This window comes from Rissa tridactyla, chromosome 2, assembly GCF_028500815.1.
Source record: "Rissa tridactyla isolate bRisTri1 chromosome 2, bRisTri1.patW.cur.20221130, whole genome shotgun sequence".
NCBI lineage: Eukaryota > Metazoa > Chordata > Aves > Charadriiformes > Laridae > Rissa > Rissa tridactyla.
This window is the reverse complement of record NC_071467.1, coordinates 27,559,866-27,573,441: the sequence shown is the minus strand read 5'-3', so window position 1 is coordinate 27,573,441 and position 13,576 is coordinate 27,559,866. Positions and strand designations below refer to the sequence as shown.

Below are 13,576 nucleotides of genomic sequence, written 5' to 3'. Positions count from 1 at the left end.
CTGCTGTTATTCCTCGGTGAGCGGAAATGCTCAGTTCAGTCATGGCTTAGGAGGCATAAACATCATTGAAATTCAAAGGCAGCTCCGAGAAAGAGGACGCCTCAATTGGTATGCAAGTGGTGTTTTCTCGCCCTGAATACATTATGAACTTGCAGCATGCTAATATGCCATGCTATCATAAGCACCAGATGGAACAGTAGGCAGTATATGTCCCATCAAACCTCAGGAAGATGTATTAATGTTCCTGCTCTTTTTTTTCTCCCCTTACCCTCCCCCTTCCCTACTACAACCCTTCAGCTGTGTCCCTAGACTGGCACATTTCTTAGCATCAGTCACCTGCTCCTGCAGCACAGTTCTCCAGGGTTGCCTCATCTTCACCAGGTGGTGCCAAGCATCTTTTCAATCTTTTTTATCGCAGAAGGTAAAGGCCACAAGACGTGTCAGGCTGTGCTTACTGAAGGGTACCGAGTACAAAAGATAACATCATGAGATAAATGATAGATGAAGAAAGACTTCAGGTTTAAAGCTAGCACAATTGTTTTAAATTATGTATAAGTAGCACGGCACAAATTTCCCCCTCAATACTATTGGCAAATGAAGAATTGGGGGGCAGTGGTGAAGGGTAAGATTTTCTGTGAAATGAAATAAAACAGAGGAAACTGGATTAAAGATCTCTGAACTGAATTCCCTTTTTTTTTTTATTCCAGAGAAGACATACACAATTCAACAGCCATGTATAGGGTAGGGGGCAGGGTTTAATTTTAAATGAGGATATGAAATGGCACACAGGCAAATTAGTGTACAGGATTTTGATATGTTTTTTTAATTAGAGACATGACATTCTTTGACTCTTATGATTAAAGAATTGCTTGGACCTGTATGTATGATTCTAAAGAAGTGTAGTCTTTTAATAATGATTTGCATCATTAATGAATTCAGTTCCAAGCAGGTTTTATATGACTGAAGAGACATGCAATCTAGTATTCTGCATGAAAGTATGTGCATACGTATACAAAAGTAAAACATAGATGTTCTGGTATCACCTGATTTTTCCCTGTCTATTCATAGAAATATGCCTCCCATTGAAATATATCGTTTGCAAGAAATTTTTATTTTCTTTATTTTTTCCCTCCTACCAGGCCCTTCAAAAGATAAAATGAGGTCCTTGAGACCGAAAATGAAGAGTCTGTGCATTCAACCCACACGTAAGAAAGACCTGAGATGGCTGAAGAAAAGCCAATCAGCTTTCTGCATTTGAAGCTTTAATGTTCAAGTGTTTTTAAACAGGTTTGTTTTTCAGAAAGAAATCGCATCAGTAAACATTTTGCTAATTTCTTATATTTTAGAAACCACCTGCTGATTTACAAACAGCTCTCACTATGCATGTAAATCTATTCTTTTCCTAACAACATTAGCCTTCTCATAAATACAGTCTAATTCTGCAAGATGCTGAGCATTTGCAACTCACATGAACTTTGCTGGGATTAACATTGCTCAAAACCTCACAAGGGCTAGCTACGCGACTTATCTGTTGCACGTGTATGAAGGATTTTTCCAAGTATTAAAGATCTGGTTGACAGGGATTCCCTCCCCGCCCCCCTCCAATGCTAACTAAAATAAAAAATAATTACCTTTTCTCTCAAACAAAGCATTTTACAACTGTTATTCACAAACAACAGGCATTATTCTAGCATCTCTTTAAGTCTAAATAGACTCTAAGGCAAGGATGTCTTAGCGACCGAGTCAGAAATCAGACCATTTGTTTTCCTTTTTCTCTTCCTACTGAATATTGGGGGGCTTGCTTTGTGTCTTAATATATAGCCTTTAAAGGTAATTTGCTAGATTATGATTTGCATTGTGCAAATAAGTCTATTTAAGTCCATTATCCTGCATTATAAAGTAATTTCTGACACCTAAACAGCACTCAATTTAATTACAACATACTGAAGCAGTACAGCTGACTCCCAAAGGAACCTGTTTGGATCAGAAGATGATGATATATGCTAGCTGCTGATCATCTTTCACTATCAGATTTGCAATCAACTATTCTAAAGAACAGTATCAGAACATCTGCATTGTATTATTTTGTGGCAAAAATCCCTCCAAACCCTAGCATTGCATGCAACAATACATGCATATCCTAGACTTGTAAGCAGACATATTTGAAAACCAGTAGCTTTACTGTAATGACCAAAGGAGACCAAATAAAAGGCTTTGATTTTGATTTAGCAAGCATCAATTTCTGCAGCAGAATCCCCATTGGGTAATTCATCAAGGCATCTATTCTATATCTAGTGTGGCAAGACAGCAAAGACACAGCCTCCAAAAAGAAAAACACTTGTGACAAAACTATTAAGCATTCCGAGTGATTAAGTAATAGACACTCATTCTTTCAAGACTGTCTTGAAGCAATGCCCCAGACAAAGCCGTGCAATCATATTTGCTGTGTCAGGATGAAGTCAAGGCATTGTGATTTTCTATATTCTTTCAAGAAAAAGCAAGTTATTTGGCAGCATCCACAAAGCTCTTTCTGAAAGAAGTTAACTAAGGAAAGAGTGTATCATTTCTGCTGTGGCTCTACAGAGGGATGCTAGTCAATACCTGAAATGCAGGCAGTATTTTTACCTTTGGAGCTTTTACAGGCTCTCAAGAGTGGTTCGAAGCAAAAGCTTTAAGGAAGCATAAACTCAAGAATTCCATTTCTGCTGGTCTCTGAAGATGAAATACATTGGCTTTATTTCCTCAAAATGAAAGGAACTGGAAATTAACTGCTCTACCAATTGACATGTCAGAGGAAGAAGCCTGGCTGGCCAGCTGTCCCGAGAAGCAACCGTGCAAGTCCAGCCTTTATTCCACAAGACGTGGTTCTGCCTGTGCACAGGAGTCTGAAGAGGGCAAAGAAAGACGGCAACACAAGCTCTCCCTCAGACAGCGGAGAACTTGCCACACATGGTCTGAAGACTCTGCTTTTGTACCAAGCTCTCAATGAAAGTTTCACACACACAGATTCAACTCTTGTGCAGCTGCCTTGCTTATTAAATATAGAAAACCCAAATAAAGATTTGCTTTTACAACCACAGAGAATAATGTAGAGAAAGATGTAAGGAAATTAACACAACAAAAAGAAGAGCATTTTTCAAAATACTTTAAAAATTTAGCAAGAGAGACAACAAATAGTATTCCCAGAGAGGCCACCGTCTCAATTCTCCTCCATTTGCAAGAGGAAAACAAGGCGCTCTCATTGACCATTAGGAATCCAGAAAAATAAAATATACACTCACTATGGCACAGATCCCCTTTAAAAATTGCAAAGGACCCTGCCTTTGTTTCTGAAGATGCAGTGCAGTCAAATGGTGATCTCAGTGTAAGATAATCAAATATTGACCTTAATAAAGTAATTTAAATTACTTCCAGGATCTAATATGAATGAGATCGACAGAAGCGCCCTCTCTTTCAGAAGCCTACACAGTGAAGAGATCCTGCAGCACCGTGGAGGGATGAACTCAACCAACGTGGACCACTTCAGTTTCAGGAACTGAGTTTTAGCACTGCCCTCCCTCTGCCAGTGGAGAAATGAAAACTAAAACTACCAAGTCCAAAGACACAGTAAACTCTGTTGCAAACCAGTTTCCAAGAAGAAAACAGATGACGGTCAAAGCTATTCAATGACAGTGCCATCTCACCTCACTGGACAGCTAATTATAGCCTTTCTTTTACAGACATAACCAAGGCTGCTTTAATGAGCACCTTTTGACTTTCTTTACCATGTTAGTAACTCTCCAAGTCCTTATGGGTCATGCAGTATTTCTTGGTACGTACTTTCAAAACTGATACAAACCCCGATTCCTTCTCCAACAGAACTTTTTTTAAAGACAATTTTTGTACATTGCAGTGTTTATAGTTTAAAAGTCAAAAATAATGTACCTTGCACAGTTACAAGCAAAGAAAGTAGCCAAAAGAAACAATATAACGCTGTCCACAGAAAATGACCTCTTCTAAACTTCAGTTAGCAAACTTTCTCCTAACCAGAATACAAATAAGTGTGTGCAAAGCTAGCAGATATAATTAGGCAATCAACAATTATGTGGTGAAATGGACTGGAAAAATAAAATTAAAACAATAAATGTTAATTTGTATTTGCTAACCACGAATGATGTGGCTGGTGCTCTGCAAGGCGCAAAATCCTTAAAAAATAAGATTCTCTTCAAAATTCAAGGAATGATGCGGGGAAGTCACATTTAGGAAAGTCTATGGAGATGGCATTCATCTGGGATTGTAAAATAGCTACAATGAAAATTCAAGGCTGTGTATGCACGCTCGCTGCCCTAGCTTAAAAGGGCCACCAGAATATATTTGGAAAGCACAGTTTAGAAATCAAATTATGGCTGTATTTTCATACGATCTGAGTGCACACATTTTCCAAACTATAATCTTGCGGCAGGAAGACTATTTGAGTCATGTGTGTTTGCATGACTCACAGAACACACATTACGGTGAGATCTGAAAGAAGAAGGGGAAAAGCCCTGTATCACTAAACCAGGAGATTACTCCTTTAGCAGGATGTGGTTTCAAAACAGGAGCAGAATAAGACAGTGAACCCAGCATCGCTAGAAGAATCAGAGAGGAAGAGGAGACAAGAATCTGCACCAGAGATGCACAGGAGGGCTCCCAAGGCTTGGAGAAGTGGAATATAAGCACATAAAGAAAATTCCAATAAAGCATTAGAGCTGAAAAGGTACAACGTTAAATTTTAGAGATGCTTTCTGAATGACTTATGGAAGACAGAACAGTGCATTAACCCCCAGAAGAGAAAAGATGTATCAATAAGCTGGAAAGGGCAATGGACTTTGAAAGGTAAAACATAGTCCTGCTTCTTGAATCATCATTTCATATCTCGCTGGAAAGAAGTTAAGAATATGCAAATCCCAGTTCCTCAAATCTCAATTTATTACAGCAAACCCCTTTTTATAACCAAGAATTATATAGGCCTAACCCCACACCAGATCTGCACAAACTTGCGGTACGCCTGAAGGATTACCAAAATACATTTTTCTTCCTTATTCCTCAGCCTCTCCTCCAGGATGTGATCAATACCAATTCCTTTCGCTCTTCTATTTCCACACTTCTTTTGGTCTTTGTCAGCTCGGTATTGTCAATATGCAAGAATGCCGCAGAGCTGGTTACAGTCTGCTTCTAAAGGGATGTCCATAATGAATGAGAACCATATGAGTGGTACTCTTAATTGTGTCCACTGCTGCTGCTATTTCCTCTTGAACTTCAGAAAGATCTTCTGCCACCTTTGACTTACACTTTGTACCCATTTAAAAGCATGGTTACGTTGCAGGCACCGCTCCAGACATATATCCACGTTAATACTGAAATAACTGGCTGGATAATTTAAATTAATTCAGATGTGTGGATCCTACCAGGTGGTTATTCCTCATGAAAGTTTCACAAGATTGCCAGATCCCAAGAGCAAGAAAATGAAGTTGGTTTATTTTTAATAAGTAGAAATAAATGCACAACTCATTATGCAATATCATGGAAAAGCTCAAGTAAGGCTGTAGCTTCATGCCATAGGAATTTGGGCAGGAGATTTTTAGAAGTTGGATCAGTTTAGTGTCTCTTTTGACACTACAGCCCTAAACCAGCTGCAGGAACATTACTACCAAGTGGCGTGCTGCAGCACAGGGACCAAACCAAGAGGTCTGTGAATCTCCAGTTGAAGCAGCTCCTCTTAAATCCCCTTAAATAAAAAAAGGACTTGTTGTCTCAAGTTCTTCTGCAATTAATGCTCCCAAGGAGGCTGTTTCTCCATGCTCTGCCTATAACTGCCAGTAAAGAAGAAATTACTAGTAAAAAATAAAAATAAAAATAATAAAATTTAAAAAAACCCCCACCCATCAGCACAGAGAAATAAATTCAGCTTTAGTATGTGGAAGCACAGCTCCATAAGCTACCATGGGAAGAAGGTGCAGCCCTTTCGGTCAGCACTGAGCCTGACAATTCTGCTCCTCCACCAGCATGCGAAGGCAAAGTTTATTCTGCAAGTTACAGATCAAGTAACAGTTCTGGATCAGGTTCAATGAATAATTAACTTTAGATGCACAGAAGCTTAACGCTGATGAAGTTTCCCTCTGAAACACAACACAAAAGACAGTGCCATGGACTGCTCTGCTGTCCCATGCAGTGCACAGGTGTGAAGTACCTTGGACTGGGTAGCTGAAACAGCTAATGGACCCATCAGGAACAAAGAATCGTCATACAGGCTGAAGGGACCTCAGGAGATCAGGTAGTCTAAGCTCTTCTGTCTCAAAGTCTGTGCAGTTAGATCAGGTTGCCAGGGGTTTGTCCATCAGTGTTTTTTCATGCCTTCAATAATGGAAATACCAAGACCTCTCTGGACAACTGGCTTCTGTGTCTGACCATCCTTACGGTGAAGAATTTTTTCCTTATATCTATTTGGGATTTATCCTGGTCCATTACTTGTGCCTGCTGCCTCTCATCCCATCACTGTGCACCTCTCAGAAGAGTTTGTCTCCATCCACCTTCTCTACACCCTCCCATTAGGTAGCTCTAGATAGCTCATGACAGAAAGGATGATATAAAGATAGTTATATTTAACTAGCAACTGCCTACAGCTCACCAACAGGGAAATACTGGAGACAGGATGCTTTACTCCTGCCTTTCAAGAGCCTCAGTAACTTGGAGACATGGGATCCACAGCACTACTCCCTCCTCCAGAAAAGATGTCCATATCCTCACCTCTAGAAGATTGGCAAGTAGAACTGGTTTGTGTAAGACACAGCTAGGCGAGACGGAAGCGGTGAGCTTTGATTTTATTCAATCCTTTTGAGTGGAAGCCTCACTCTGGAAGTGAAAGACATGAATTCAAATCCTCCTTCTGCTTGCTGAAGCTCAGGTCTATAGAGTATTCCCTTGGCAGGGTGGAAAGCTACCGCCCAGCAGCGGCTTATTCCAGAAGGGAGTCATCTCCATTACTCTTGTCCTGCCCAAGGACTGAGCAGGAAACAGTTCAGGAGGGACCAAGGCCTGAGATCAACAGCAGCGAGGGGAAGCAGCTCCTGCACTGGTCCTGCTCTTTGTCCAGTGACTCTCGCATACGAGAGGCGGCAAGAAGAGATGTACATTGCAAAATGCAACGTGCTGCAGAGATGGCTGAGCTTCTGGAGAGTTGAGCCAGTGAATATAGATAGCATGGTACAGCATGGCAAGGGCTTCACCAGCTTCGCAGATGAACTGCATGAATGCGGAGTTAGCACAGTGGGGTACTGAACGAAATCAGCCTTGCCAAGCGGGCCAATATGGCTAGACTGTGTCTGCGTACAAGTATAAACCCAAGCGCTGCTGTGCCCCATGGATTTCCTGATTTCGTCTCTACTCGCCTCAGTATCGCTGGCTCTGTGCTCCGTTTTACACCACACACATTTCTGGGAACAAAAAAGTACGCCTGCACTTGTGAAGAGACCAACATTTCTAAATTCGCATTGGACATCCTCTGAGATTACCTACCAGATCCAACTGCGCCAACGACTCAGATACGGAACCACCTCAATTATAAAATTGGTGTGAACTCAGCACTGGCCTGCTTAACCCTTAGCATGCACAGATGTAACTCGTCGTGCTTGGGAAACTCTGAAGCTGTAACAGTGATGCATCTGGAATGAGGAGAGAATTGAGGCATGCAATTTTGGATTTGGAAGCCAACTACAGCTTCAAGTGCAATAGTCATCTTGTGCACTCAGCTTTAGTCTGGACCTAGTAGCGAGAGATGAGGCTTCAGCTCATTTTTTTGTAGAGTTATCCTTGATGTACACACTTGGAAGAAAAAAGGATGTAGCAAACAAACCAGAAAACTGCTACAGCTATATGTACAAGTCCTGAAAAGGACCAGATTTCATTTCCTCTTCTATTCTTGGATGTATCAACTTCTTTATTTGGACTTTTCAAATTGGCACATCACATCATTTTGGAATTTATTTTACCCAAAATTGGTGTTCAGGTATTTTTTTTAAATCACATTTACACAGATCACATTGATTCGCAAGCTGTGATGACTATGCCTTAAATATATGAGTGTGGAGTCCAAATTCTTCAAATCAAGATGTGATCGGTGCTAAATACCCTGAGCACACCAAGAAGTACCAGTCCTGAGAAACTGATTTGTTTGTTTCTCTCCAGCTAAAGGCCTGAGTTGAAAAGCACTAAATCTTCACAGGGAAAGTGTTTGGGACCCTGCTTAAAATTATATATAAACATATATATATATAAACAGCTATTTCTGCAGCATGATCTGCATCTCATGGTTACTTTCCATGTGTATGTAGCAAGATGCCATTCGCAGCCCCATGGGTTGAAAATAAGAGCAATAATGTCATGCAGACTTTGGAATTTACTACTACCATAAAAGAAGAGGAAACTTTAATACGTTGAAAAGAAAGTCATTACACCTCATCTCCCAAACCCTACAATAGGTATCTGAAGAGCCTAGCGACCCACGGTCATCTTAGGGAAAAAGCTTTTCACTCCTATCCGAATCCTGAAGAAGATAAAGTCATTATGTAGGATGACTGGAATAATGATGCAAGGTTAACACTCGGACTTAAGTATTTCCAGACACATTTTCCCTGTTTGGCAGGAAACTTTGTTTTGTAAGACCCAGAATTGTCCTAATATAACAGCATAGCAACTGCAACTTAAAACAGAACAAGTCGGTTAATGGACTGTTAGAAGACTTTTGCTGTATAACAGCATTTAGACGCATGTATTTAAAAAACAGGTGGATAATCCAAATGTTCAGTTACTAGGACACTAACAGTTATGTCCATGGCAATTTTGTTTCTGTTCTTTAAACAAATCATCACTTGCAAACACTAATGTTAAAACCAGAAAGCCAGTCTAGTACACAGTGGCTATAAATGCCAAATCAATTTTCAGCAGATAATAAAGTCCATGTTTTACAATCAGCAATGCACTGTTTTACTACCCAAAATGTAAGCTAATAATATATAGCTCTGCTAAATGGAAAATGCAGATATGCTGTTAAGAAACGGGCTGGCTGTGAGATGATGGATCATTTCTGCTGGGACCTTCTTAAAGCTATGTGCAAATGTTTTGAAAATATCACATGATGTGGCCATGTGTTAAAAATTACAGCCAGTTAAGTTCTCTGCTAAGAAAAATATGTGGGCAATTTATGAAATGCACTCCAGGATGGAGATATCTTAAGTAAAACCAGATTTTGAAAACAAACCCATTTTTTTTGAAACATGAACTTAAAAAAAAAAAAAAGTTGCAGCCACATCTGGAGAGCAGAAGTAAAGAAAGGGTGGTCTGACCTAATACCAGGCCATCTTCTGAAAGAGCAGCATTATTTCTGGGCTACAATGACTGTGATCACTGATTGTCCTTTTAAGGAAACCATGCTGAATACTGCCATGGGCAATAATAAAGCATTTTGTAGGCCAACATCTGTTCTTTGAAAGTACTATAAAATGACTGATAGATTTGTAATGTTTCATAAATAAAGTCTGGAATAAACAGTTCTTAAAACAAAACAAAACAATACCAAAACCAAAACACATTCACCATAATCAGACAAACCGGTGTACGGTATTAAGATTTGAACAGTGTTCCCCCGGCATCAATTATTTAGAGATAAGCACTTCCTAGAGTTCACTACGTAGAATGACAAAATGGTTAACTTGGTTACTGCAAGCTGCATGTTAACGGGACTGCCTTTCCAGAGACTTTTCTCAGAGTTGCAGTAGTGCCTTAACAGAGATGTGAATTGCTTTTACAGCGTTTCATTAGCAAGCCTCGCTGCTGTCGCTTTGCCCTGACAGGGAAGGGAGGAGGTGAGCGGCGAGTCACAACTATAACAGTATGAGCAGTCCATCTTTGAAGGGCAAATTTATTTTGTGTAAAAGTGTTATCGCTACATAAACCAGAACCCGTCTTTATTACTTCCCGTTCTTTTCCCCAAAAGGAGGAGGACTTCAAATGTCAGAATTACTGAAGGGATGCTTCTGAAATCAAGACTTCACACATACACAAAAGGCACTGACATAGTATCAGATTACATAAAAATACACATCCTTTTAATCTCCTGTACATAATGTGCTTACTTTTAAAATACAAAAATCTGCCCCAGATGGCTAATAATGCCCATTTGAAAAAACCCAACACCACAATATTAAAGGGCTAAAATATGCTGTGAACAGATTGAGAGGCAGTTCATCCTAGAGGAGAGTAAAAAAGTGCAGATGGGTGTCAAAAATAGCCAAGTGTCAGATCTGTTCAAGTATCTCCATTCTGGCACATGCTCCCAGTCACAGCTGTTAGTGTATTCTCTGTATCCAAGCGCAAGGTTTTCTAACACTCCGAGCTGACATTAAAACACACTTCTTGCTTGCTACTGCTTTAAGAGAATGCTGGAAATTAAAGATTTATTTAATGGTAAAGCTTAACGAGTATTGATAAGGGTATACATACTCGAGTGTAGCGCATGCCATTTTGATTAAAGATGCATGAAATTTTAACCAGCAGGTAGATTAAGTAATTTAAATGCCAAAGGCTTAATAGGTTTTCAAAAACCTCCACTCTAGGCATTCCAACACTGTTTGCCAACAGCCCCAAATAATGCACACAAGGATCAAAACTGATAAGCTTGTGACATTTCAGTACATTTAAATATCTTAATAAAACGCTGAAATAGTAAACCGCACGAGAAGATTAGTTTCATACAAATATAAGGGAAACGTCAGCGCATTCAAATTTTGCAGAATGCAGTTTTTTAAATTAATGAATTGCCATGATATTTCTAATGAAGACCACATTCCCAGGAATGTAACGCATGTAAATCAAATTTGACGTTTAAAGGGTTAAATTGACCTTTCATAGTCCTCAGTTGTTATCTATGCAAATTAATTTGCCCATATTTCAACCATATAAATCCTCTTAGCCTTGTGCTTTGAGCAAACAGAACCCACTTTCTTGTTACAACCAGAGGATCAGCAAACATACCAGCAGTAGGGTATGACCAAGTATAAAAATCCTAAAAGGAAAACACTCTTCCAACAACTGGCAATACCTACATGCAACTGTGGTTGCAGCAAACTGGCAGATACTGTTTCAAAACACCATCTGCGAGGTGTACAGACTCTCTGTGATCAAGCGTAGCCTCTTCTGCCTGTCCTACCCAAATAATCCACAAGAACCAGCCAGCTGTAGGATCTCTAGCCCTGTCTTTTTTTATCCAGAGACACACAGGCTGCTATAATCAGGCACATGGCTTTTTTCAGTCCTTACCAAAGGGAAGGAAAAAAAACCCAAACAAAACACACCAAATTCAATCTACTCGGTTGTGGTCAAGCATCTTGCAAAACCCCTCTGATAAATCACCCTGCATAGAAGCACCGTTTTCATTGGCAATAACACTTATCAATTAGACAAGCGATCGTAAGATCCAAGGATAATATTTTCCTCAGGAAACTGACCTATTAAAATTCCCAGCTCCGCAGCAATTCCTCTAATTCAGCAGATTTTTTCATTGTTTTATTTTGAAACAACGTATTTCAGTGATCTGCCTGGTGACAGTTAAGGACTAAGATTTAGGATGACGTTGGAATAATTTGTTTTATAAATCTCCTTCACTTCTCTAACATAAACAGCTTTTCACAGAGATAATTTCAGCTGATGGGTGAACGCTGTGAATGATCTCTACCGATCAAATGTTTGCAGATTCAAGGTACAGCTGACAGTCATGAAAGCCAGCCCGAAGCTGTATTTCTCCTCGCTAAAAATGATCGCCCGTGCAGAGACCTGCACCCACAAAGCTGGTGACTTTCTGCTATTTCTATCCCTTTTCATTGAAACATCCAGTACTGCTGTTAAGTATCATCTCTGGCAGTTCCCTCGCACAAATTCCCCTCCCCCAAACATATACACAACAGAATTAGCATCCACGATCGCTCTGTACCCGTATCAGCTTGCAAATCACCCTCTATATTAAAAGAGAAAAGAAAAAAAAAAAAAAGGAAAAAAAAGACTATCAAAAAACAATTAGCGTTTCCTCATTTAAAACCGAAAGAGCTGCAATAATTTCAACTCACCAGGCATCCTTGGATAAAATATACCACACTGTAAATGGCTCTCTCCTAAAAGCAAGCTTATTTAGGGCTCAGTGCCTCCTGTTCTGGAATGAACAGAGAGAAGCGAGGAGGGCCATCAGAACTGGCTGTGGCAGCGTAGCTGGAGGCAGGATGCTGGGCGCGTGCGTTTGCCAGGCAAAGACAGATGGAGAGCTGACACTCTGTATTGCACTTGGAGCAGAAATGTGAATGATGACAGGAGCACATGTGGCCTTGAACCCAGCCCTGTCTCTTCAGGCAGAACAATGACAGGGATGTGTGTGCAAATTATCACAACCCCGGCTCCCCTCAGCTGACTCCTTTTACTCTACCTTTCACACCAAGTTCCAGATGACCAAAGAATAGAAAGTAAAATGCAGAGTGATAAGCCAAACACTGAATTATTCATTTTTTTTCTTTAAAAGTTAACCCTTTCTTCTGCTGACAGCAATTAAAGAAAGAAGCATCGCTTCGAATCAGCTCTCCTCCAAAAGTGGAAACAAATTCATTCTTTATTTTAACAGCCATAATTTCGCATTCCATAGGACTACGTTTGTTTATTTAGCTGGAAATTCAAAACGTGCAAGAAGATATACGGGAGGGTCCCCCCTCCTCTTCCTCCCCTCCCCACACTTTTGTCATTATTGTGCTGTTTTACTGTAGTGAACAGAGTATCAAAATCACTCCCTTTCTCAGATTCTCAGTAGTATGTGTAAAATAGAACACACTTAGAAAGCAGACCACTTTTATTTTACTATAGCGCTTTTAACCCCCTGGGATTCCTGCATTGATACGTTCCAAACATTTGCAGCTTACTCTCCTTTACCTTGCATGGTGATCCATGGGGGATGAAAACAAAATCTTCCCTGTAAAGCTTTTTCAAAAGCTAAACAATCATGTCCTCTCAATTTCTGATTTTGCACACCCCTTAAATGTTTATCCTTCACATGAATAACGTATGCCTGGCTAGGTTCAATGCACTCTTCCCTATTAAGCTTTAATGGACACCATGATACATAAAACTACAAGTCTTTGTTATAGTGCTTTATCTAAAGCTGGCTATTTTCTTCTCAGCAGTCCCTCTTTAGTCCTTTGTAAAACATCTTTGCCTCTTAGGAGAAACATACGCCTGACTCGCGTGCCTTCTGTAGCACGTATAGCCTTGCACAAAATTCCAAGCACAAGGAAAAATGTCGTCTTTTTAAAACTCTCCTCCCATTTAGCACTTGCAATAGCTTCACCCTTTAGTAACGAGTATTTCTCCGACAATTAGCGTGTAGGTCCTGGTTTTGACTTTGCCTTTGCAATATACATTTAAACACACATAGAACGGCAGTGGTTCTCACTCAGATCTTCAGGACCTGCATTCTTGTCAGTGCAAGACTCAGCCTTTTGTACTTATTTATGCATCCCCCTGATTTTGC

At 40.0% G+C, this 13,576-nt stretch overlaps 1 protein-coding gene across 18 annotated transcripts in view; it reads right to left on the bottom strand.

Moving 5' to 3' along the window:
* The window catches only part of RUNX1T1 (RUNX1 partner transcriptional co-repressor 1), a 117,914-nt gene that overhangs the window by 70,490 nt on the left and 33,848 nt on the right, over window positions 1-13,576 (bottom strand). For 2 of the 18 annotated variants that reach the window (XM_054190190.1, XM_054190187.1), the window contains exon 2: window positions 337-454. The exons of the other annotated variants lie outside the window; for them this stretch is intronic. The gene's annotated coding sequence lies outside the window, so the exon portion shown is untranslated. The remainder of the gene's footprint in view (window positions 1-336; window positions 455-13,576) is intronic. 18 annotated transcript variants of the gene reach the window in all.